Source organism: Littorina saxatilis, linkage group LG6 (assembly GCF_037325665.1).
Source record: "Littorina saxatilis isolate snail1 linkage group LG6, US_GU_Lsax_2.0, whole genome shotgun sequence".
NCBI classification, from domain to species: domain Eukaryota; kingdom Metazoa; phylum Mollusca; class Gastropoda; order Littorinimorpha; family Littorinidae; genus Littorina; species Littorina saxatilis.
Genome location: NC_090250.1, coordinates 53078972 through 53102971, shown reverse-complemented (window position 1 = coordinate 53102971; position 24000 = coordinate 53078972). Strand labels below are relative to the sequence as shown.

Sequence of the window (24000 nt, the reverse complement as noted above, 5' to 3'; positions counted from 1 at the left end):
ACCATGAAGCGGTAACAACTACTGGTGGGAAAGAGAACATGTCGGGTTAAGCAGCCACATGAAAGGACTTTTACCTGATCCGACGGAGATGAAAAGGAAGCTACTTTCTCCTCCTATGGCCGTGAACTTCTTTGATTTCCCACGTAACGCTCTGCGTGTATGCGCCCCCCCTCCCCGTTTCGTGGGAGGAGGAATCGTTAAGATTTGGCAGACACAAGTCAAGGTTCAAGACTCGGACGTCAACATGTCTTTTATTCTGTCCCTCCAACCTGGTAAAGCCATTGTGAGCTATATTTTTTTCTTAGGCTGTAAATTCTCAAGTTCGTCCGGCGGTATATGGTGTGTTGCATGTTTTATTCTTTTCATTCACAGCTATGGCTGTCTGGAAAACAATCCTCGATCTTCCCCCAAAACGACTTACTTTTAATGCCTAATTTTGTAGTTGTTCAGGCGTTAGTTATAGATAGGTTAGGTGCAGTATTATCCATATTAACATTTCTGTTGGTCTGTTGGTGTGTTTGTCGTGCATTTTCTGCCCGCATATGTCTTCTATACAGGTGTGCTGGTTATCTGTGACGTTGGTGTTGCTGGTTTATTGTTTTTATCACTTAACTTATGTCTATTTCTACGTGTTTTCATTTCTCCGTCTGATATCCGGAAATTCATTTATCTCTACTGCCACCTAAACCTTCTCGTAAGGTGAAAGGGGCCCATTAAAAACATAATATTTCAAATGCTCACCTCCACAGAGCTGGATAACAGCTGAAAGTGGATTTGATAGAAATACGGACGGAGTTGAATTTGAAAGACTTGGGAATACACTTGTTTGTGTGCAAAGAACTGAGGACAATTTAACCCTAACACAGATCAGTAACAAGAAAATACACATTGAAAACCAGCTTCAAAGCTTAAACATATAATTTCAGAAAGAGGGGGAGAGAATACACTTTCAGTCGCAACCGGAAACCCTATCACCGTGTGTATGGAGGTGTAAACTGTACCTTGATGGTGCCATACTATCTGCACTGTCGGTCGTAAACTTCAAAGACACTTTTCGTTTGCTGTAATAAAGATTTGAGTCGTGAGAGATATGTCGGTGGTTGTGTAAACATGGGGTTTAGACGGTGTTGCGACGGAAATGGCCGACGCTGGTTGCAAGGAGTTAGGCCAAAAAAAAAAAAGGTCTGTTTACGGTAACCCGACCGACCCTAGTTTTTTCGCGCGACCCTAGACATTTTTTTTGGCATTTGGGGGGAAAAAAACCCCAATATCTTGTTTTTTTGGCAAAATAACATAAAAATATGGTTTTTTGGAAGAAAAAAAAATCCCGACCTACCGACCCTATTTTTTTGGCCTATGTTACCGTAAACAGACCTATTTTTTGGGGGGGGCCTTAGCAAGGGGGAAGGGACTGAGAGACGTGAGGGGGAAAAGCAAGACAAGACAAGACAAGACAAGACAAGACAAGACAAGACAAGACAAGACAAGACAAGACAAGACAAGACAAGACAAGACAAGACAAGACAAGACAAGACAAGACAAGACAAGACAAGACAAGACAAGACAAGACAAGACAAGACAAATTCTTTATTAACGAGGGTAATGACATAAGCAAACAGATGCTTGTTTACATCCAGCCCTCGCCCATGAGAGGGACTAATCCAATGATAATACGTTTTGTAAATGTTAAATGAGCATACGGTTACTTATATTATTTCAGATAGAAATTCACCTGCTACGAAAACAAGTATCTGTTAATGACTGTTTTCCGTGGGCGTTCGTCTTTTGTACCAGAAACCCGTGCGTGAGAAGGTCTGTTTGTGTTACTCGAATGAATATCGTCTCTTCAGATGCCGCATACTCGAATTAGATAACAGCGCAGGGTTGTCGCAGAGGACTCTCGATAGACGTTTCATTATGACGGTGAAAGTAGAAACAGTGTCCATGACAATATGTCTGTGGTACCACTGCGCCATCAGGGCCGACTGCATACCACTGGCTACTTGAAAGCCGGTGGGAAAGCGACGCGCTGTAAAAAATGTCACCTCGGACGAAGACGGCAAGATGCCAGCCAAGTCGCCGTGAAATCGGAATCAGGGAACCTGGGATGGACGCGACTGATGAGCTTCCCTCGAGCAGAAAACACGCGACGTGTTGCCCCCCACTCCAGTCGTTGGTCAAGAGTGTTGCTGTTACTTGACCGTTAGCATGTTTAAAATCGGACTACCTGAAATGCGCCGCGAACGTGCAGCGTCGAGGCTCTTCGTGGTCAGAAACAGTATAAATTATGTTTAGAAGCAGTGGGCAAAAAGCATTCTTGACGCAGCTCCTGGTTTTGATGACAAATCACACTCCTTTAAACTATGCACAGCTGACGAAAGACAGAACCGATCCGCATGGGATGACAGTGAAAAAAACGACCAAGAACTAGCTCCGTGGGAAACAGAAAGAGAATTTGCTTTCGTCCAACACGTGTCCTGATTTTAAATCGGCACAGATAGTTCTCCGGTCCGGCAGGTGGATTTTGTTTCTAGTCTTCTCCATGCCCCCTCTAGTGTTTACACCCCCGGTATAGGGGTGTGTATAGGATTTGGTCGATGTGTTTGTTTGTTTGTGTGTGTGTTTGTGTTCGCATATAGATCTCAAGAATGAACTGACCGATCGTCACCAAACTTGGTGAACAGGTTCTATACATTCCTGAGACGGTCCTTACAAAAATTGAGACCAGTCAAACACACGGTTAGGGAGTTATTGGTGGATTAAGATTCTACAAGGACTTATAGAGGGACATATTAATGGTCAAAGGGAAATAACCTTCTCAGTTGGTGGCAGTGAGAATGGTTATTTCCCTTTGACCAACGGGGGTGTTTTTCCTACCTCGGAGGAATTTCTTGTTTTGTTTGTCTCCAGAGGTTTTGGATGAGGTATGTTTTGGTCCACCCGCCTTGTGTTTTGGTTGGGTTGAAAAGGTGTTTGCTTCATCGCCAGTGGTGTCGCTGTGCAAAGGCCATGATGTTACCTCTCGACACTTGCGACTTTCCGCTCGTTGATTCCCTGTTGGGTGACTTCACCGTCAGCAAGGCGACGGCCCCTGCTCTCTATCAAGGTGACCGTGGCATTTTGAAAGAAAAGGTGTTTTTTTCTCTCATTTTCTTTTCTTTACACACTTGGCGGTTTGCTTGCCTTTCACCCCTTCATCGCGTCCTTGTCGTGTGTCTGTGTGTGTCTTAGTTTTTCTACACGCGTTCCTAAATTTGGAGAAAGTCATAGAAAGGAGTTTCTTTTTCTTATTTCTAAAGAGGGAAAAGGAAAGCCCTCGCCGCGTTACCGAACACTTAATCTCTGACGAACAGCCCCCCCCCCTCCACACACACACACCTTGACAATGTGTTTGCGTGTGTGTGTATGTGTGCGTACGTGCGCGTGTGGGTATGTGTTTGTAGGTTTGTGTGGATAGGCATTAATCTATGTCCATGTGTTGTCGCATGTCCACGCCTATATCCTCTGTCATATTTAGTGTAATATTTAGTGTATGCTACCTGGTATTCAAGTTCTTTACATTGTTCGTAGTGACAACGTCATTTCCCGTGCTTACAATGTGTTGTACGTCGGGGCGGGAGTGATGCCATGAAGGTTGAACCATCACTGGGCAGGTGTGAATATGTTGTTGTCGTCAGCACAGAATCTGCAGTATTCATAGAACCTGACACAAATACAGCTGCCTCTCATACGGGTTGCAAGAATGACAACTGACACAATAGTTATCTCCTGTACATCTGTCATGCAGACAGCCCTGAAACAAATGCTACTTTTCTGCCGAACTGATGTCAGGCAAATACCTGACACAAATCCTCTCTTTTTTGCCACCTGTAAACCAGATACCTGACACAAATATATACTGGCTTCTGTATAACCTCTATAAGATAGGGATCTGTGAAAATAAACAAAGTATGCAATCTACAAAGTGATGGGTTGGTGGAACAGATACTCAACGAAGGCAGGAATGTTGGCTGGAGATCATACACATGACTGAAAATAGGACAAGACGCAACATACATTGATATATCCCCTGAACAACCAGCCCCCAACAAATAGGACACGACGCACCAGACATTGATATATCCCCTGAACGATCAGCCCCCAACAAATAGGACAAGACGCACCAGACATTGATATATCCCCGGAACAACCAGCCCCCAACAAATAGGACAAGACGCACGAGACATTGATATATCCCCGGAACAACCAGCCCCCAACAATAGGACAAGACGCACCAGACATTGATATATCCCCGGAACAACCAGCCCCCAACAATAGGACAAGACGCACCAGACATTGATATATCCCCTGAACAACCAGCCCCCAACAATAGGACAAGACGCACCAGACATTGATATATCCCCGGAACAACCAGCCCCCAACAATAGGACAAGACGCACCAGACATTGATATATCCCCGGAACAACCAGCCCCCAACAATAGGACAAGATGCACCAGACATTGATATATCCCGGAACAACCAGCCCCCAACAAATAGGACAAGACGCACCAGACATTGATATATCCCCTGAACAACCAGCCCCCAACAAATAGGACAAGACGCACCAGACATTGATATATCCCCGGAACAACCAGCCCCCAACAAATAACCGCCTTTATTTCGCGCTATCAACTGTTTTCGGCGGCACCACAACAACGCTTTGTTTCTAGGTGAGTCAAACCCAATTTCTCTTCCCCGTGGGGTGTTCATCCCTATCGCTGTTTGAGTGGCGTAAGGGTGAAATGATTAGTAGATTGCCAGACTTGAATGGCTTAAGCTCTCTTCACATGGTCGATGTTCAACCGATTTCCAACGGACTTTTGATCAGTATAAAAATGATCAAAACGTTAGCCAGGCAAAATCTGGGAGAAGCTAGCCTTGTAAACAGTTGTCCGATTCGCATTGGACTCAAAACCCCAGTTGGCCAACGCTCAACTTTTTGGGTCCGATTTTGAATTGACTTTAACTTCCCTGTCGCGCTCTCTGGTTGTAGGATATCTTTCGTGTGCTTAGTATTGGCTGGCTTTGTTATGCTTGTCATATCTGGACGTTAGAACTCTGGTGAAAACATGGACAGCTGTAATAAGATAAAAACAAAACAACAACAACAAAACAAGAAAAGTTCAGTTTAAGGGACGTTTATTTAAGGACAAAACGAAACGTGAACTACTCGTACTTGTAGAGCAAAGTGGATTGGGTGAGTTTCGTTGTTTTTCTTCTTCCTAAATTGTACTTTACATACCGTAACTTTGCTTGTTTTGTTTTTATTCTTGATGTTGGAACCTTATTGTTAATCCTTTTCGGATTTAAACTGCTGTAGTAAAACCACAGTTGAAAGAGCGTTTATTCTCAACCGAGTTTGTTCGGACAAAAATCTTTCTAAAAATACCATTAAACAACAACAACAAAACAAGAAGAGTTAAGTTTATGGGACGTTTTATTCAAGACAAAACGAAACATTAACTACTTGTAGAGCAAATTGGTAGCAACATACAAGACGAAAACGAACATGTGAACTGTGCTTAATCCCAGGCGATTCCACATGGTCTGGCACCCAGCTTGTGTGAGACACTGCGTGGCTTTGTTCTCCTCATCGCCATGAAAGTTCTCCTTTGGGACCGTGTTATCTGATATTGACAAGTTGGCTATTATGAGAAATTCGCTGTGTTTGTGATACTGGGGGAATTGGATATTATGTTGGGGGAAATTCCCGTATATTTACCTCTCGGGCTAAATTGGGTTTGATGAAATGATTACTGTGTTTATTCTCTGTTGTCTGGCAAGCATCATATCGTTGAGTTTATTCTCTGTTGTCATGGTCTGGCAAGCATCATATCGATGCGTTTATATTTTGTTGTCAGGAGCTGTGAAGCATCATATTATATAGTTTTGAGAAAGGAATGCAGGTGCAGTTGGAAGAAAGGGGTTGCTTTATTCTTACTTTGATGACAGTCCCCAGGTGTTCGTGGTGTTTACAACCAGAAGCGGCAATCAAAACAGAATAGTCTTGATAAAACAGCGTTAACAATCACAGGCTGTTCAGCTCTTTGTCTCCGTGAATGAATCAGAACATTCTCCTTTGGTTGCTACTGAGTAAGAACGTTCTTTGCAAAGTCAAGAGCTATTTCATATTAATCTCACACTTGACTTATTTGACATTTTTTGAAAGTTTGGTTGAAAAGTGATCTCCAGAGTTAACTAGTTGTACCCCCTTTAGTCGGTACAGATGTAGACTATGAAGTATCCCCCCTTTAGTCGGTACAGATGTAGACTCCAAAAAGAAGAAGTGTCCGCATAGCAGAGACGGTGGTGTCTAAGTTTTTGTCCATCTGTCGGTTTTTTGTTAACCGCCGCACTTTTACGAGTCTGTTCTTCCATCCGTTTCCACCTCTTAACTCTTCGTTCTTACCTACTTTTGTCAGATAGAGTTTCACCTTCAGCTGACGGCAGCCGCATAGTTGAGGAGACGTTTTGGGGTACTGTTGAACTAAAACATCTCTCGGACTGCAGACAGAAAATATCGCTTTACCTGACTAAGTGAGTGAGGGAGAGAAAGTAGGTGTCATTTTCGCCTTACACGTGTCAAGCATTTTTTGTCTGTCTCTGGCCTCTCCCTAGCGTACCTGTTAGACGTATTGGCGTGGTGCCATGTCTTCCTTAACACCCCCTCCTTCTCCCTCCCCCCCCCCCCCCCCCCCCCATTCCTGCCTTCCCTCTGACCCAATTACTCCATCTTTGTTAACTTCATTCCTTCCTCTTTGTCTTGTCTTTGGAAGCCAAGAAGCGTGTCAGAACTGAATCTTTGTGTAATTATCTGTGAATGTACAGAAAGAACCATGCACTGTTCTAGCTTGTCATCAAATTATTGCAATTTGTGCATTTGAAGTTGGCATGAATTCACCGTCACTGACAAAATTGGGATGATCTTATTTACAAAATCAGACAAGAACCCAGTTTTTCGGACCCCGCAGTTAACGTTCCCAAGGACCTGAAATAGCACGCACCAAAGGTAGCTATAGCCCACTAAATTTCCTTGACTGCACAAGTCTTGCACACAAAGCGTGTAGGTATGCGGGGCTCTTGTTTGGACAGAATTAGTCTCTGCCCGCTTCTGACACCTCTTGGACAGGTGAAAAAGCAGGTAGGCGTGGGAGAGGGGGGGGGATAACCTGTACCCCTGGCATCTGGAGAAACAAGAGAAGTGTTGGTGAGGATGATTGCAACTCACTTCATGCCTGTGTGAAACCTACCTACCGACGCCTCTGGGCGTGTTGTGACGTGTGGCTCATTAGACTGTGTGCATGTACTTTACAACCGATGCGTTTTGTGGGTCTGGCTGTCACGTGTAGGCAGCACTAATTAGGTCATTATCGCTGCTTGTACTTTGTGACCCCTATACCTTTTCTTTTCTTAGAAAGTGGATTGTGCCACTGTAGTGCGATGGTTTATGTTTGTGATGTAACAAGGCTGCATGTACTGCATAATATGAGACAAAGATAGCTTTGTACGATGCTAATCACAAACAGTGTACTTTTTGAAGGTAGCTAGCCCCCCTTACCGTGTAAACGTTTCATCAAAACACGGCAGATCTGTCCGTGATTTAACACGGAATAAGAGCATCGTTCCACACGGACACACACCAACTGTCCACAGTCTACCTGCTTCATCAGCACAAGGACCTATAGTCTATGATCAGCCCAAGGACCTATAGTCTATGATCAGCACAATTAGAATTAGAGGAAAAACAACAATGGTAAGTTATTGGAAGGTACACACTAAACGTTCCCAAAAATGGCCATTATTGTTTTGTTTTTATTCTTATTTTTAGAGCGATAGCAGTTTATCTGTTTTTGGAATAGAATTAGAGGAGACGGGGTGGGGGGGGGGGGTTAGTTTAGAGGGGGATGGGGGAACGAACTATCATGTAATGGGGTCGCCAGGTCAAAAGAAATAACTTTGCATTCTTCGCGTTTACATGTAGTAGCACCTCCGTTGTACAGCAGTACTCCAAAGCCCCACAGCATCGTACCGGGTGAAAAATGATTTCGTTCTGCTCTGACACGAGGAAAACACGCTAGTCTTGCCAGGGTATGAATCCTCCACGGAGGCAACGTTCTTTGTCACTCAACCTTGCCAGGTACGAGGGCCAACTCTCAGGTGAGACAGGAGGGATGGGGGGATAGGAACATCCAACTAATTGTCTACGGTGGTGGTTGTGAATACCGTGACGCTCAGTTACGGGTATGATGATGGTGAACCCCCAAAGGAACAAGTTTGAGTAATGAAATAGCGGCTAAGCATAGAGGGTGTATTGCCCTTACCATTGGAAAGTCAAAAGTCGGGTTGAGGTTGAAATGGGGATAGCGCTTAAAAACTTCAGGTACGGCAATAATGAGATTTTAGGGGAGGAGAGGAGGAGGGGAGGAGAGGAGGAGGGGAGGAGAGGAGGAGGGAAATACAAGTGAATGTCAGGCTCTGCCCGTCTCTGTTTCTAATTATAAATGGTCAGCTCCATTTTTGTTCAAAAGGCATGCACTATGCCGAATTTACGCATTCTTATGCAATAGAATTATTGGTCATTTTCCCATGAGCTGTATTCCAGTTACATACGTAGCCGCCTCCCCCCCCCCCCCCCCCCCACACACACACTCACGCACCGTAGAAACAAACGTCTGACGCTGAGACAACGCCAGTGCTTTACAAAACTCTTCCTCCTGAAAGGCTGACCGCGAGTCTTGTCAAGTAATTGACCAAACACAGGAATAAATTGGTCTGACGAAAGTGGCGGGCTGCCGAGAGATAGATGGGCCCACTGGGGGGCAGGGAAACTGTCGGACAATGAAGTAAATTGGCTTAACGAGTAATTGGCTGTCTCGTTAACCTCTCGTGACCCCTCGTACACAGTGCGATGCTGTACGTGCGCTGATGCCAAAGTTTGGGGTCAGACGTCTGTCTCTAGGGGTCAACATTTGCACTTTGAATTGGTGGACTGTTTGAATTGTGACATGATAAGATTAGTCTTGTGTTCACTAAAGGTTAACTGGCGTTATTGCTTTGTATTTTTGTCTTATCTTTTTGAAAGTCATTTTTATTGTTGATGTCGTATCTGTTTTATACAAGTAATGAATAAATACTTAGTTTTCATTTTCTGTGTGTTGGCTTTAAACAAGATGCTGCTTGTGTTTGCAACGACATTGTGTGTAGTGAGGGGTGGGCAGGGGGGGGGATTGCGGGTGTGAGTGTGTGCGAGCAGGCGGCCGTGTTTGTCTGCCTGTGTCTGTGTTGCCGTGTTTTGGTGGGTGTGTCTGCCCGTCACGTCTGTCTACCCTTGCGCTTTGCAACACCCTGCATCTATCAACCCGTCAGCGTTCAATAACAAGGCGAAAGAGGGCTTCGGGGATGCGAAGTGGGAACAAACTATTCGTTTAGAAAAAAAAAATCCGAAAGTTATAGCGACAGAAGGGCATTGGCTAATTGGCTACCTGCGTGTTTCCGATTTAGCGGCCGATACCGTTACGATTCCACAGAGACCGCTAAGCGCCAGGTTGTACACACGGCCTATATCGGTGCAGTAGGGAGGGAGCGAGTGCAGACATGCGCACCTGTTACAATTAGATGGCCCTCCAGAGACCAGGGTCAACAAACACAGAGAAGTTAAAAGCCTGTGCTATATTGCTGCAGATTAAAACAAATTGTGGTGCGTGCATAGTAGCGCAGGTAACGAGTGGTGGAGGGGGAGGGGGCGCAGATAAAGAGAGAGACAGAGACCGGCAGAGAGAGAGAGAGAGAGACAGAGACAGAGAGAGAGAGGGAGAGAGAGACAGACAGAGACCGGCAGAGAGGGAGAGAGAGAGAGAGACAGAGACAGAGAGACAGAGACCGGCAGAGAGAGAGAGAGAGAGACAGAGAGACAGAGAGACAGAGACCGGCAGAGAGAGAGAGACAGAGACAGAGAGACAGAGACCGGCAGAGAGAGAGAGAGAGAGAGAGAGAGAGAGAGAGAGAGAGAGAGAGAGAGACAGGCAGACTGACAGACAGACAGAGACAGATAGAGAGTCAGACACAAAGAAAAACACAGAATCCGTGACAGAGAGACAGAGACAGACATTGAGACAATTACTGATAGATAGACAAAGAAACAGAAAGACAGAGACAGAAAGACAAACAGGTACTCCATAAAAATAAAAAAAGCAGAGTGCCAGGCAGAGTCGCAGAGACACGTGGTGTCTGGTAGGTCTCCGCGAGGCAGGTGGCGGCAGGTAGGCTTGATTAGACGTGTCACGCCAGTAACGCACGTTATGCACTCTCTCGTAAGCTGTCGCTCCTTGTTGCAGCACCCCTGCTGTTCTTTGTGATTAAGCTGCTGACGTTTCTGCTGACGTTTCTGCTGACGATGGGAAACAAACAAACATCCACATTCGTTACCACTTTTTGGTCGTGGCCCTGACTAGGGGAACGAGTGATGGGGAACAACAGGCTTATTATGTTGAGGAACGAGCTTGCATTTTGGTGGTCTCCCTCCGATCTCCCTTTCTGTCTGTCTCTCTCTGAACTATCTTCGCCCCTCTCTCTCTAACACTCTCTCTTTCAGTCTCTCTGTCTCTGTCTGTCTGTCTGTCTGTCTGTCTGTCTGTCTCAGTGTCTGTCAGTCTGTCTATGTCTCTCTGTCTCTGTCTATCTTTCAGTCTCTCTCTCTCTCTCACTCTCTCTCTTTCATTCTCTCTCTCTCTATCTCTCTCTCTCTCTCTCTCACTCTCTCTCTCCCTTTCTTTCTACGTTAATATCCGTGTAAATATGTGATTAGATTAGTCCCCTCTCTGGGCGAGGGCTGGTTGAAAAAAAGCTCGTTGTATTGCTTATGCCACAACCCTCGAAAAATAAAATTTGATTTGATTTGAAAATTTTATTTGATCTCTCTCCTCTCTCTTTCAGTCTCTCTCTCTCTCTCTCTCTCTCTCTCTCTCTCTCTCTCTCTCTCTCTCTCTCTCTCTCTCTCTCCATTGGAATTTGGTTATCAGTCTTTGAACAAAGCAGTTCTCATTTCTGAATACCACCCCCCCCCCCCCCCCATTCCTTAGGGTTTGTTTTCTGATACGCAGTGACTGGAAGTGAAGAGACAAGGAACGGACATGATATCTTGTCAGACAATGGAAGTTGCTCTCGTTGCACAACAGCGTGTCAGCCGCGGCATGAACGATCCAGCTCCATAAAATAATAATAATATCGTAGCCCATGCCTACTTTGGATATTGGACACCAGTTTGGGCATCCACATCAGATATGCACATATGCGACTTCTCGACTGCAAGATTTTTATTTTGTGGTCGAAATAATAACCATAACAATAACAATAACAGCACTTTAGTGTCCATTAACATATTACATAAAAATGAAAATTGTCTTCAGTTTATAGTTTGTAATTGTAGTTACTATCAGTACAAGGCTGACCCCGAAGCAACAAGCGTTTTGTCTCGGTCACTACGTTCTTGTCTCTGGTGTTTTGTCTCGGTCACCACGTTCTTGTCTCTGATGTTTTATCTCGGTCACCACGTTCTTGTCTCTGGTGTTTTATCTCGGTCACCACGTTCTTGTCTCTGGTGTTTTGTCTCGGTCACCACGTTTTTGTCTCTGGTGTTTTGTCTTGGTCACCACGTTTTTGTCTCTGGTGTTTTGTCTCGGTCAGCATGTCTCGCTGATGACTCAGCTGTGTCAGTTCACGGGTACCTCGAGGGCAGACAGGCAGAGGAAGGCAGACTTAGTCGGGTGAAAATCCACCCCGAAGAACGCCTCAATACCCCGGTGGGCCAACAAGTGACGTGGTGCAGCGCACAATTTGCACGCTAGCTTGTTTGAACGTTTGCCTATTGTGGATTGTGCGACGCCTAGGTGTTAGGAGGAGAATGAGGGTGTGTCTGTATATAGGTGTTTGCTGGTGTGCACTTGGACAGGCAGGCAGTGCTTTGAAGTCCGGGACTTGCTTCGTTCAAGGCTTCGTCTTTGGGGGTTGTGAAAAGGTCATCTCTTGAAGTTCTGCAGACGCAGACAGTCAGAACAAAGTTTTTGTTAAAAAGTATATTATTATCCCTTGAAATCGTTTATTTCCTTGAACTGAAGAAATACAAAATGTCATTGTTCAACCTCTTAGTGACACGTTCCTGTCGGTGCACCAGTCCAATATTATCTCTGTTGTCGCCTCTTTACTTCGTTTTCAGTTTGCAAGGTCTTTTTACATCTTCAACCATGCGTACGCACGAACAAACAGTCGGGTAAAGGTTGAAATGAGAAGCGCGTCTGTAACATTGGGATCAGTTCGATGTTCCTACAAAAACCAAGCGTGCCTTGCACTCTCATCACTTCTTCTAGAAATGCTGACAGGGGAGAGAGGCAGGTAATTTAGAGTTTCACATCCTCCAACTGCTGCCGGCAATTTAGGTCGTGTCACTGTATCTCAAAGTCTAAGAACACACACGTTGCTTTACTGAGAATGTCAACCGTAGCGGGAAGGAGGGGTTATAGGGCTTTATATCACCACTGTCTCAGATCACTTATCTCATCTTTACACTTAGGTCGTTGGCCCTGTGTGTGTGTGGGGGGGTGTGCGTGTATATATGTGTGTGTGCGTGCGTGCGTGCGTTTATGTGTGGGTGTGTGTATGTGTAAGTTTGCGTGTGTGTGTGTGTGTGTGTGTGTGTGTGTGTGTGTGTGTGTGTGTGTGTATGTGTGTGTCTGTGTGTTTGCTCGTGTGCGCGTCTGTGCTTCTGTGCGTTTGTGCTTGTGTGCGAGCTTGGTTCACAAACACATGTTTGGCACGTGATGTATGCAAATAGTTTAGCAGCAGGATCTTTACAGTGGCCATTACACTCGTGTGTTTACCATCAGATAGCACACGGAGATTAGCGACCGCCACGTTTACAGCCCGGCAGAACGGACCATTCAAGTACCATCCTCTTTCACTGTGTTGCGAGAGACTGGGTGCTGTTTGTTGGCGTTACCTACACAACTCTCTGCTCGCTACTCCCTCGTTTGTTTGTTGTTGCTCGTTACCTACACGACCAGCGGATGGTAGACAAGTGTTGCCCTGTTCAGATTGTCTTGTTTAGGGAATCGCTACACTGTTTTCCATGGGAGAAGACTAGTTTGTGATGTCTGAGCGGGCAGATGGTAGATACTTTTGGGGGTTGGGATCTTTGACAACGATTTGTAGATATGCGTGGGGAATCATTGTAGCGATAGTTCTGATTAGCTTCGGTTTAAGATGTGTGTGGCATACTTCGGTCGGGGATGTGCTGTCCGAGAGCTGGTTAGGATTGTTTATCGTCTCTTCAGCAGGTAATGCTAGTCGAGACCGCTGTCGGAGATACAGATATATAGTAGATACGTTTGGGATTTGGGTTTGGGTTTGGGTTTTCTACTGAGATCGTATCGTGTTTTTTTGTGCATTAAATTTTATGGTTGTTTTTTTTTTGTTTTGGGGGGAGGGGGTTGGGGATTTGGCTGAATAGAATGGTGGAGGGGGGGGGGGGTAATTAGTGTGCAAAAATGTCCCAAAGGTAAAGTTTTCTTTCTTCTTCTTTTTTTAAGAACCCTAACTTACCCTAATACAATTTCTTCAGCTCGATGTTCTTTTTAATGAGAGCCTGAAATGGCTAGTGGCAGTATGAATGGTCGCAAATCTGTTATTCCGGCATGGACAAATTGGGTGGACAGGCAAGATGATTTGGGGTTTGAGGGTTTGAGTGGATCCGACTGTTTTCTTTCAGTCTCCCTCTTGTAAAGGTCATGACTTTGTCACACCTTCTTGACCCCTAGGTGACCTGCCCTTGTTACGGTCTTTGTTGCCGTTTTACCCCAATTTTCACTTTCGGACACCCTAATACTTCTATCAGCTATGAAAACGTGCGACGCTTCATTTCGTAGGGGGATTTTATTAATTTGGAAAAGCAAACTATTTATGCGGCTTGTTAAAAAAAAGCTTGATGTAAGCGAAACCTTTAAAGCCACGATTATGGGCTGCGAGCAACCAAAGCAACGATATATGACTTGTATATGATGTAGCATGGAATCAAACCGTATATTTTGACTCAAAATGCGGGATGAATGAAATTATCATGCCGTTGTTTTAATCTTGAGTAAAACAAGCGCAGAATGGATTTGTATTTACGAATTTAAAGGCGACCCGGCAGCTCAACAGGGGAAAGGTCGCATGCGGTTTTCCATTGAAGACCAAGAAAAATGTTGAAAAGTTCGAGGGGCAACACTTGGTAAAGACACGTGGTTTAAACATGTTGTACAAGCCATCAAAAATTGTACGATGAGTCAGGCTTTATTTCATTACTAGAGAGGCGAAAACGTCATAAATTGATATTATTTCACAAGATCGTTCACCGCAAGGTGCCAAACTACTTATTAGCGATATTGCCACCATTGATATCAACTAATAACCCATATCACCGGCGCAGACCTCTAGACAGGAAAGTTCCATCGTTTAAAACTGAATTATATAGAAACTCATTTCTCCCATCTACTACACAACTCTGGAATTCTTTACCTGACTATATAAAACTTAGTGATTCCCTAAGTGAATTTAAGCACTTTTTGTCAAAAAACGATTTAAGTCCGCCGTGTTATTTTTATTCTGGAGATCGCATGTCACAAATAATTCACTGTAAGCTCAGGTTATATATAAGTGATCTCAATAACGATCTAGTGAGACGTCACGTTGCTACAGATGCATCTTGTGACTGTGGATTCCCGTCCGAATCCGTACAACACTTCATATTCGATTGTCCAAATTATCGCGAAGCACGTCAAGAAACTATACATACCCTCCCTAATCACACAATTCACCTCCCCCACCTTTTAAACGGAGACAGACAGTATTCTTTAGATTTGAACAGGAAAATTTTTTCCACCGTACACTCGTTCATTGAACGTACTGGCCGCTTTGGGCAAGTCAGAATAAATGCTCTACAAACCGGACAACAACTTTAACTTCTGCACATCTCCTACCCATCCCTCTTCTTTTATTCATCTTCTTTCCCTCCTTCCTTCCTTTACTGTCTTTCTTTATAATCATTATGCAACGTTCATTACGTTATTAATAGATTTGGTTTATTGAGACAAATTTTTCACCCGTTACCGCCTTATGTTGTACTGTCATGCATGAACACCACTATAAGCTTCTAGCTTGTTGCTGTTTCTGTGAACTTTGTATACATGTCATGATTGTAACCCTTGTTAAAATAAACTTATGTTTAAACCAAACATGTTGTATTCCCTTTTGTGGTCAAGTATTATAAAATAAAATAAAAGACGCTTGATTGAAAGGAAACATACACAAAGAGAAACATGTAGAAGAAGAAAAAGCATAAACACAATATGAGTGAATCTACAAGATGTAAAGACACAGCCATTCGACAACGGCCAGGAATGGTTTGGTTTTGTAACTTTGGTCACGAATGCTTTCCGTCTCTCGTCTCCCTTCCCCCAAACCCCCCGCCCCCTCCCTCCTTGGGCATTATCCCGATGTAACCTTGACCAGGTCTAGTTTGACAAGGCAGAGCGGGCAGCTGACCACCAAACACCCCCTTGGGCATTATCCCGATGTAACCTTGACCAGGTCTAGTTTGACAAGGCAGAGCGGGCAGCTGACCACCAAACACCCCCTTGGGCATTATCCCGATGTAACCTTGACCAGGTCTAGTTTGACAAGGCAGAGCGGGCAGCTGACCACCAAACACCCCCTTGGGCATTATCCCGATGTAACATTGACCAGGTCTAGTTTGACAAGGCAGAGCGGGCAGCTGACCACCAAACACCCCCTTGGGCATTATCCCGATGTAACCTTGACCAGGTCTAGTTTGACAAGGCAGAGCGGGCAGCTGACCACCTGTGAAATCTGCAGCTCACCTTGAAAATGCGATTAGTGCCAGGTGAAGAGAAGTTGTCCATGAATCCGTCCTCTTCATTCAGACATACCTGGCGTTCACCCTCAGGTGAGTAGCACTGCTAGGTTTGTTTGTTTGTTTGCTTAACGCCCAGCCGACCACGAAGGGCCATATCAGGGCGGTGCTGCTTTGACATTTAACGTGCGCCACACACAAGACAGAAGTCGCAGCACAAGCTTCATGTCTCACCCAGTCACATTATTCTGACACCGGACCAACCAGTCCTAGCACTAACCCCATAATGCCAGACGCCAGGCGGAGCAGCCACTAGATTGCCAATTTTAAAGTCTTAGGTATGACCCGGCCGGGGTTCGAACCCACGACCTCCCGATCACGGGGCGGACGCCTTACCACTAGGCCAACCGTGCCGGTAGCACTGTTAGGTACGCACAGGCCAACACACAGATGGGATTGGCTGGGGGAGGGAGGCGGGGAGGGGGGGGGGGGGGTTGTTCGGGGGTAGTACACGAGGAAAAGGAGAAATAATGTTGTGTCGGCAATGATTTGCGATGTAATGGTTTACTACTTTTTTCTTTCTTATCAAAGCAAACTTGATGGTATAGATAAAAGAAAAGTGTAAATGGAAACATAGCGGAGAAGCCTGAAAATAATTCCAGGTAAGAACGAACTTGGAAAAGTACATTAGCACAACGGAAATGGAAGTGCTAAAAGAAGTAAAACTGCAAGTAAAAAGTAAATGGTATATTACTCACCCATCCTTCTTCGTGTGAAACATTCCTGTTTTCAGCAGGTAAAGTATAAACTTCAAACTACACTTAAGTTAACAAAGGGGAGATGCGGTCTGGGGAATATTACACAAATGCAAATCATTTTTGTGAGAAAAAAGTGTAAATGATGTATGAGAGAAAAAAATTGCCTGGGGTTCTTTGTGGAAACAAATAGCCAACGATGTTTGTGAGAAAAAATCGCGACAGACTTGATAGCCAGTTTCCGCGCCAGGTATGTTTTTGCTTCCTCGGCCAATATATAACTTCACAGACAGAGACTTGGCGAGAACATGACGAGAACTGTCATTTTCTTGCATGTTGAAGAAACACACGCCACGAAAACATTGTTGTTGATATTAAATAATAAACGTATGTTACTGTACATTCAATATGTTATGGCATGCTTTGCCTATTTCTCATGTTCCCTCAGCCACCAGTGTACTTGCTCCAGTCGCGGAAAGCCTTCATAAATCGTTGCTCGCGAAGTCAAGCAAAGAAAAACCATTTTTGTATTACAATTCCAAAACAAAGTGTTTATGTTAATTATCTTCTACTTAGCGCAGCATGCACGATGTACAGAAATAACGGTAGATTTGAACGAACCTGGTAGAATACGGGAGAAATGAGTCGCGTGTGAATCAGATCCGAAGTTTGAATAAGGGAGGAGGTGGAGACGGAGGGGCAAAAGAGAGCGAGAGAGAGAGAGAGAGAGAGAGAGAGAGCGAGAGACAGAGAGATAGAGATAGAGCGAGCGAGCGAGAGACAGAGAGATAGAGAAAGAGAGATAGAGAGAGAGATATATAGAGCGAAAGAGAGAGAGAGAGAGAGAGAGAGAGAGACAGACAGACAGACAGACAGACAGAGACAGAGACAGAGACAGACATGCCACTGGCATTAGAACCCTTCACGAATGTCAGTTGCTCTTGTAGTGCACACGTACGAGTCTAGTCTACACATAGCTTATCAAGTCCCGACCACCCACTCTATCTCCGATTCCTGCAGTATTCACCCTATTTGACCTGTAAATCACCGCCTAACGGTACTCCGCGCTGTCTACCCGTTTACGGAATCAGTCGGGTGGAAACATACCCGCCTTTGGCCATCCAACGCAGTCCGGCCCAGCGATCGTTGTCTATGGATGTTTAGCGACACAAAAGTTACTTTCATTCACGGCGTACTGGGCCGATTATCATGTGACTGAAACAGTAAGGAAGTAGGAGGGTGCGAGTGCTAACCAAACGTCATCACTAATCCCGAAGCTCTGTCTTTTGATCAGAGTTTTGTAGCGAGGTTGCAACACATCTTCTATCCGCTCTCATTCTTCCCCCAATCTATAATTGTCACAGCATCCGTAAAGAACTGCGAGGATACGTTTCTAATCGACCATCACTAATCCCGGATTTGTGGGGGTTTTCTCCAATATTTGGCAGACAAATAAAAGTTACAAAGAACACATTCGCGCAAACTGAAATATATCGACGTGGTTGGTTCGTGTTTATTTCGGCCATGAAGGATATGATAAGGATTTATTGTTGTGTCTTTGTTTTCGTGTCTTGAAATAAACACGTCTTCAGAAGCAAGCCTTCGTTTGAAACCGAACCCGTTTTTAAAACTACAGTCCTTGTCGCCATTTTGCATGTCATTATCCTAACCTGGTGGACCCCACTTCAACACATGAAGTCTCAATAAGTGAATATGGGATCTTAAACATGCCCAACATGCATTCTCTTACTGGAAGGGGAACGGAGGGAAGCTATGGGTGTCCGGTTGGTCTGGCGTTCCAGTGGGGTTTCAAAGTCGCCGACAGTTTCACCTCATCGCCCTAAATCCGCTGGACCCCAGTACGCTATCGGCTTGTCGGTATGGGTCTTTAACATGCGCAGCAATCTTCGGTCCTCGCTAGACATCGTGTTCAAATGCTAAAAGAAGAGAAAAGCGGAGGGAAGATATGGGTGGCCGAGGGGTCAAGCGTTCCAGTGCAGTCTCAAAGTCGCCGCCACTTTCCATCTCATCACACTAATCCGCTGGACCTCAGTACAACACGTTTACGGTCATGTTGTCCAGCTTTGTAACCCGCCGTAACCGCTTTGAATGTGTCGTGTGACCACCAACAGCAGGGAGGAAGTGTCTTACGTTTCACACAAAGAGATAATATCAGGGATTTCTCAGAGGTTTTGTAAGTTCGCGTGGGAGTAAAAGGGTGGGCGTGTTTGTTGACTGTCAACGAACATTTAGCGATGTTTTGGGATCGGCGAATGGCTTTTGCAGTGATCGTGAGTAGGGCGGAAAGGGCGTTTCTTCTTGTCGTTCGCTGTTAGATCGTCAGTCCGGACTGCAGGGCGAAACGTGCTGTCGGAAGGGCGTTTGAGACGTTACCTGTTGGTTTTTACAGTCTTTGTGGGATTTTTACACTCGCTTGGTGTTTGTTAATCGCCCTGTTGTTGACTGTCAATGAACATCGGCGATGTTTGTGGATTGGCGGGTGGGTTTTGAAAGCGGGTTAGATCTAGTGTAAAGACGTTACCGCTCGGTTACAACTGTTTTTGTTGGATTTTTACACTTGCTTGGCTTTTTTTTGGATTTGTACACTTGCTTGGCGTTTTGTTGGATTTGTACACTTGCTTGGCTTTTTTTTGGATTTGTACACTTGCTTGGCGTTTTGTGGTCGCCCGGTTGTTCAAAATAATCGTTGCCGTACGGAGGGCGGTATCAGGGAAACCCCGGACAAAAACATTACATGGACGGTCCCACATTATCCCTGGACTGTGGTACCTTTAATTGTGGTTCTGATTGCTCGCTAGTCCCACAGATCATGGTCGGCTTTTGGTCCCATGCACAAATATTGTAATCTTTTGTTGGGTGTTTTTTGTTTTTTGTTTTGGGGAAAGGGGATTCACTGGTGGGCTGTTTGTGTGGTGAAAGGTGGAGGAGGGGGGGGGGCGTATTCGATATTGATTTCCTTTATACTCTGAGGTGCACATCTTTATCTCAAAGGGCGATATATCCTTCTCAGCACAGGTGCACTGAGGCAGGTGCACGCTTTACCTGTACTGCATACAGATTGCTCCGGGGAGTTCCACCTGCCTTTGACGTTTTGTGATAGCCCGCTGGTTCCATACTGATCATTGCACATAACTCCACCAGAATGGTATATTATGATGTCCACAGCATAACAGACTGATGGGGTTGTATTTCTTCGTTGGTGTTCAGTTATCACGCTGTTGTTGCCCATTGATGGTCAGAGGGTGCCTGTTGTGGTAACTTCTCGTGTCTGTTCCATCAAAGAGAGTCCATGGAGTGTGCCTGTAATGGTTTCTGTGTTTGACAACGCGTGTGTGTGTCCCTTTCTTTGAAAGACAAGAATGGTCAATGTTTGTTTCCAGCGGGTGATAACCTTCGGAAAGTACGGGGAGATTCCATCTTGGGCTAAAGTGTAATTCTGGCACTACGCGTTATGTTATAGAGAAACGTTGCTTATTGTTGCTTTGAACTGTCACAAATACGTATGTGGTAAATCTCCTGAGGAAACTAATTCCTTAAAGTGCTGGTGAGCGATGCGATGACGGAGACGTTCCCTTTGTCTCAACGTGCTTTTACAGACTTCAATTACTGAACTTAAGTTTCACAAACAACACAAATCGCGAAATATGTACAGCAACAAGAAAAGCTTAGGGGCTCCGCTCACATCTTCAGCAGGACCGACGACGCACTGCACATTATCCCAGCCCGCTACACGTTGCATGAAAGGAAAACAGGCCTCGTACTCATCATAATCCCTATCGCGGCAAAAATAATAGGCAGTGCGTCGTCTGTGCCGCTGAAACTGCGCAGGTATATTCTGCCCATTACGTCGCAAATGGCCTTCTATTGAGCTTAAAAAGGCGTAGTTTATAAACGAACGCGCTCAATGTTTATTTCTAATGCGCAACAAAAATAATGTGTACAAATACAGAACTTGATTCACTAGAATAATAATTACAAAGCAAAGCACAAACAGAAACCTGCAAAGTTTGAGCGCCGAACGAAGTCAGTTTTCCGACTGCTAAGTCGGTGCTGTTTGAACCAAGGAAGCCTTCGAGTGCTTTAATCCGCCCCTTCTTTGGAAGAACCGATGAAGCCTGAGTGTTTTAATCTTCTGGTGGTGTTTTTTTTTATCCCGCTTTGAAGCTCGCCTCCTTTGAGGATTACTGTGTCGGTGTTAATTTGGTAAAACAGGCGACGCGCTGCATTTCGCGGCATGAAAGACTGGCTTCATAGCTATCAAAGGTGTTGGTGTGGATCTGTGTGTCTGGCTGTTGTCAGCAAATACAAATACGGGTATTCCAATTTGAAGATGCTAGCGTGCATTTCTAGACATACAACATACAATGCTCCTGAGCACAGTGAGCAGCCTTTAGTACTTTGGCCAGTCCAGAACAAAAGATGTTTTTCCCTAGAGACATTTTTGCAGTATTCTATTACAAAGTATCAGATCGACATCAAACAAAACCACGTGATGAAAAGAGGCACAGGGCGGAGAAGGGGAAGGGGGGAGGAATGTGTGTGTGTGTGTGTGAGAGAGAGAGAGAGAGAGAGAGATAGAGGTAGAGAGAGAGAGAGAAAGAGAGAGAGAGAGAGAGAGAGAGAGAGAGAGAGAGAGAGAGAGAGAGAGAGAGAGAGGGGGTAATAAAAACAAGTCACGTAAGGCGAAATAACAACATTTAGTCAAGCTGTCGAACTCACAGAATGAAACTGAACGCACTGCTTTTTTCACCAAGACCACATACTCGTAGTTTCGTCAGTCCACCGCTCGTGGCAAAGGCAGTGAAATCGACAAGCCATGCAGAATAGTGCGGTAGAGGTCGCGCTGAGCATGATAACACGCTTTTCTGTATGTCTATTCTTTTTACATTTAGTCAAGTTTTGACTAAATGTTTTAACATAGAGGGGGAACCGAGACGAGGGTCGTGGTGTTCCAAAAACTTATAAATATGTTATATTTGGATTGAAAACAAGCTCTGAAAATTAAAAATATAAAAATTATGATTAAAATACAATGTCCGAAATCGATTTAAAAACAATTTCATCTTATTCCTTGTCATTTCTTGATTCCAAAAACATATAGATATAATATGTTTGGATTAAAAACACGCTCAGAAAGTTAAAACGAAGAGAGGTACAGAAAAGCGTGCTATCCCACTCGGCGCGACCATTACCGCACTATTCTGGCTTGTCGATTTCACTGCCTTTGCCACGAGCGGTGGACTGACGAAACTACGAGCATGCGGTCTTGGTGAAAAAATGCAGTGCGTTCAGTTTTATTCTGTGAGTTCGACAGCTTGACTAAATGTAGTAATTTCGCCTTACGCGACTTGTTAGCTTACTGAGTTTGTTTTTAATTCAAACATATCATATCTATATGTTTTTGAAATCAGGGACCGACAAGGAATAAGATGACATTGTTTTTAAATCGATTTCGGAAAAAAATAATTTTAATCATAATTTTCATATTTTTAATTTTCAGAGCTTGTTTGTAATCCAAATATAACATATGTATTTGTTTTTGGAATCAGAAAATGACGACAAATAAGATGAAATTACTTTTTGATCGTTTAATAATAAAAAAAATGTAATTACAAGTTTCCGATTTTTAATGACCAAACTCATTCATTAGTTTTTAAGCCACCAAACTGAAATGCAACACCAAAGTCAGGCCTTCGTCGAAGATTGCTTTGCCAAAATTTCAATCAATTTGATTGAAAAATGAGGGTATGACAGTGCCGCCTCAACTTTTTACAAAAAGCCGGATATGACGTCATCAAAGGTATTTATCGAAAAAAGGAAAAATAACCGCCCGGGGATATCATTCCCAGGAACTCTCATGTCAAATTTCATAAAGATCGGTCCAGTAGTTTACTCTGAATCGCTCTACACACACACACGCACAGACAGACAGACAGACAGACACACACACACACACACACACACACACACACGCACACGTACACACACACACACACACACACACACACACACACACATACACCACGACCCTCGTCTCGATTCCCCCTTCTATGTTAAAACATGTAGTCAAAACTTGACTGAATGTAAAAATGAGAACGACAAAAATAACGACAAAGGTGCACACCCCTCCCCCTCCCAAAGAATGCCAGACCCCTCCCCGCTCAGGTGCACAAAGGTAGGTGTACGCTGTACCTGTATCGGATAGAGGAGAAAAGAGATAAACGGCACTTTCAACTGGCAAGGTTTATCGTCTCACCTGTCAGAAACAAAGGTGCGAATAGTTTTTGTGCAAAGGCACACCTGGACAGGTGGGGAATTTCGGCTGGCTCCGGACGATTGGTGCTAAGAGCGTTCTCCGGTTTTCTGTCACATGTTTTGATGTTTTACTGACCTGGTAACTATCTTCTGCCATTCCTTTGACACATCTTCTGTTTGACTGTTTTTAACGCGGTTGTTTCTCTTAGTCCATAATCCTCCATCTGTCCCCCGTCATTTGTTATACAGTTATACAAATACTTTCGGACTAGTTTGTTTGTGTGTGTGTGTGTGTGTGTGTGTGTGTGTGTGTGTGTGTGTGTGTGTGTGTGTGTGTGTGTCTGTGTCTGTGTGTGTCTGTCTGTCTGTCTGTCTGTCTGTCTGTCTGTCTGTGTTGTCATATTAAGGTTGCTTATTCAATGTAGCAAAATGTATTGTGCGCAAATTAATATGACCTGTCTTGGCAAAAAGGGAACGATTTCATTTGTGTCAGTCCCAGCATTTCAAACTTATGTGTTTGCCTCAGTCCCCTTTGTCGCAGTAAGACTTCTTTGTGCAAATAGATTTTGAGGAACAACAAACATTTATTTGTCATACTGTCTCCCAGCTTTCAGTTTTAAAACGGTTACACCTTGTTTTACGGATGTTCTAGACACAGTTACTGCAAGTTTGCCCTATATGCACAACCGGAAGCAATACGTCATCTTCATCTTCTGCAGTTGTATTTCTATTGTTTTTAGTAATTGACGTTGAAATGAGATACTGTATGAAATTAAGATTTATTGTCTTCAGAGGGAGCTGTGGCCAATTAGGAGCATGTTGTCACCAAACAGTGATGCCACTGATGGTATCACAAACAATGTACCTGTCTGCGGATTTCAGCAGACAGTCATTCTTGTTATCAGTTCATTATCGCGTTTTTAAATCATAAGTTCATGGGATTATCCGATCTATAAACAAAGATTAAAGAATGCATGCATTGATGCACGTGTGTGTGTCTGGCAGTGGTGCATTGTTGGACATGTTTT

At 44.3% G+C, this 24000-nt stretch overlaps 1 protein-coding gene across 1 annotated transcript in view; it reads left to right on the top strand.

Moving 5' to 3' along the window:
* Positions 1-24000, top strand: part of LOC138969533 (FRAS1-related extracellular matrix protein 2-like) — a gene marked incomplete in the record, with an annotated part of 314415 nt that overhangs the window by 227190 nt on the left and 63225 nt on the right.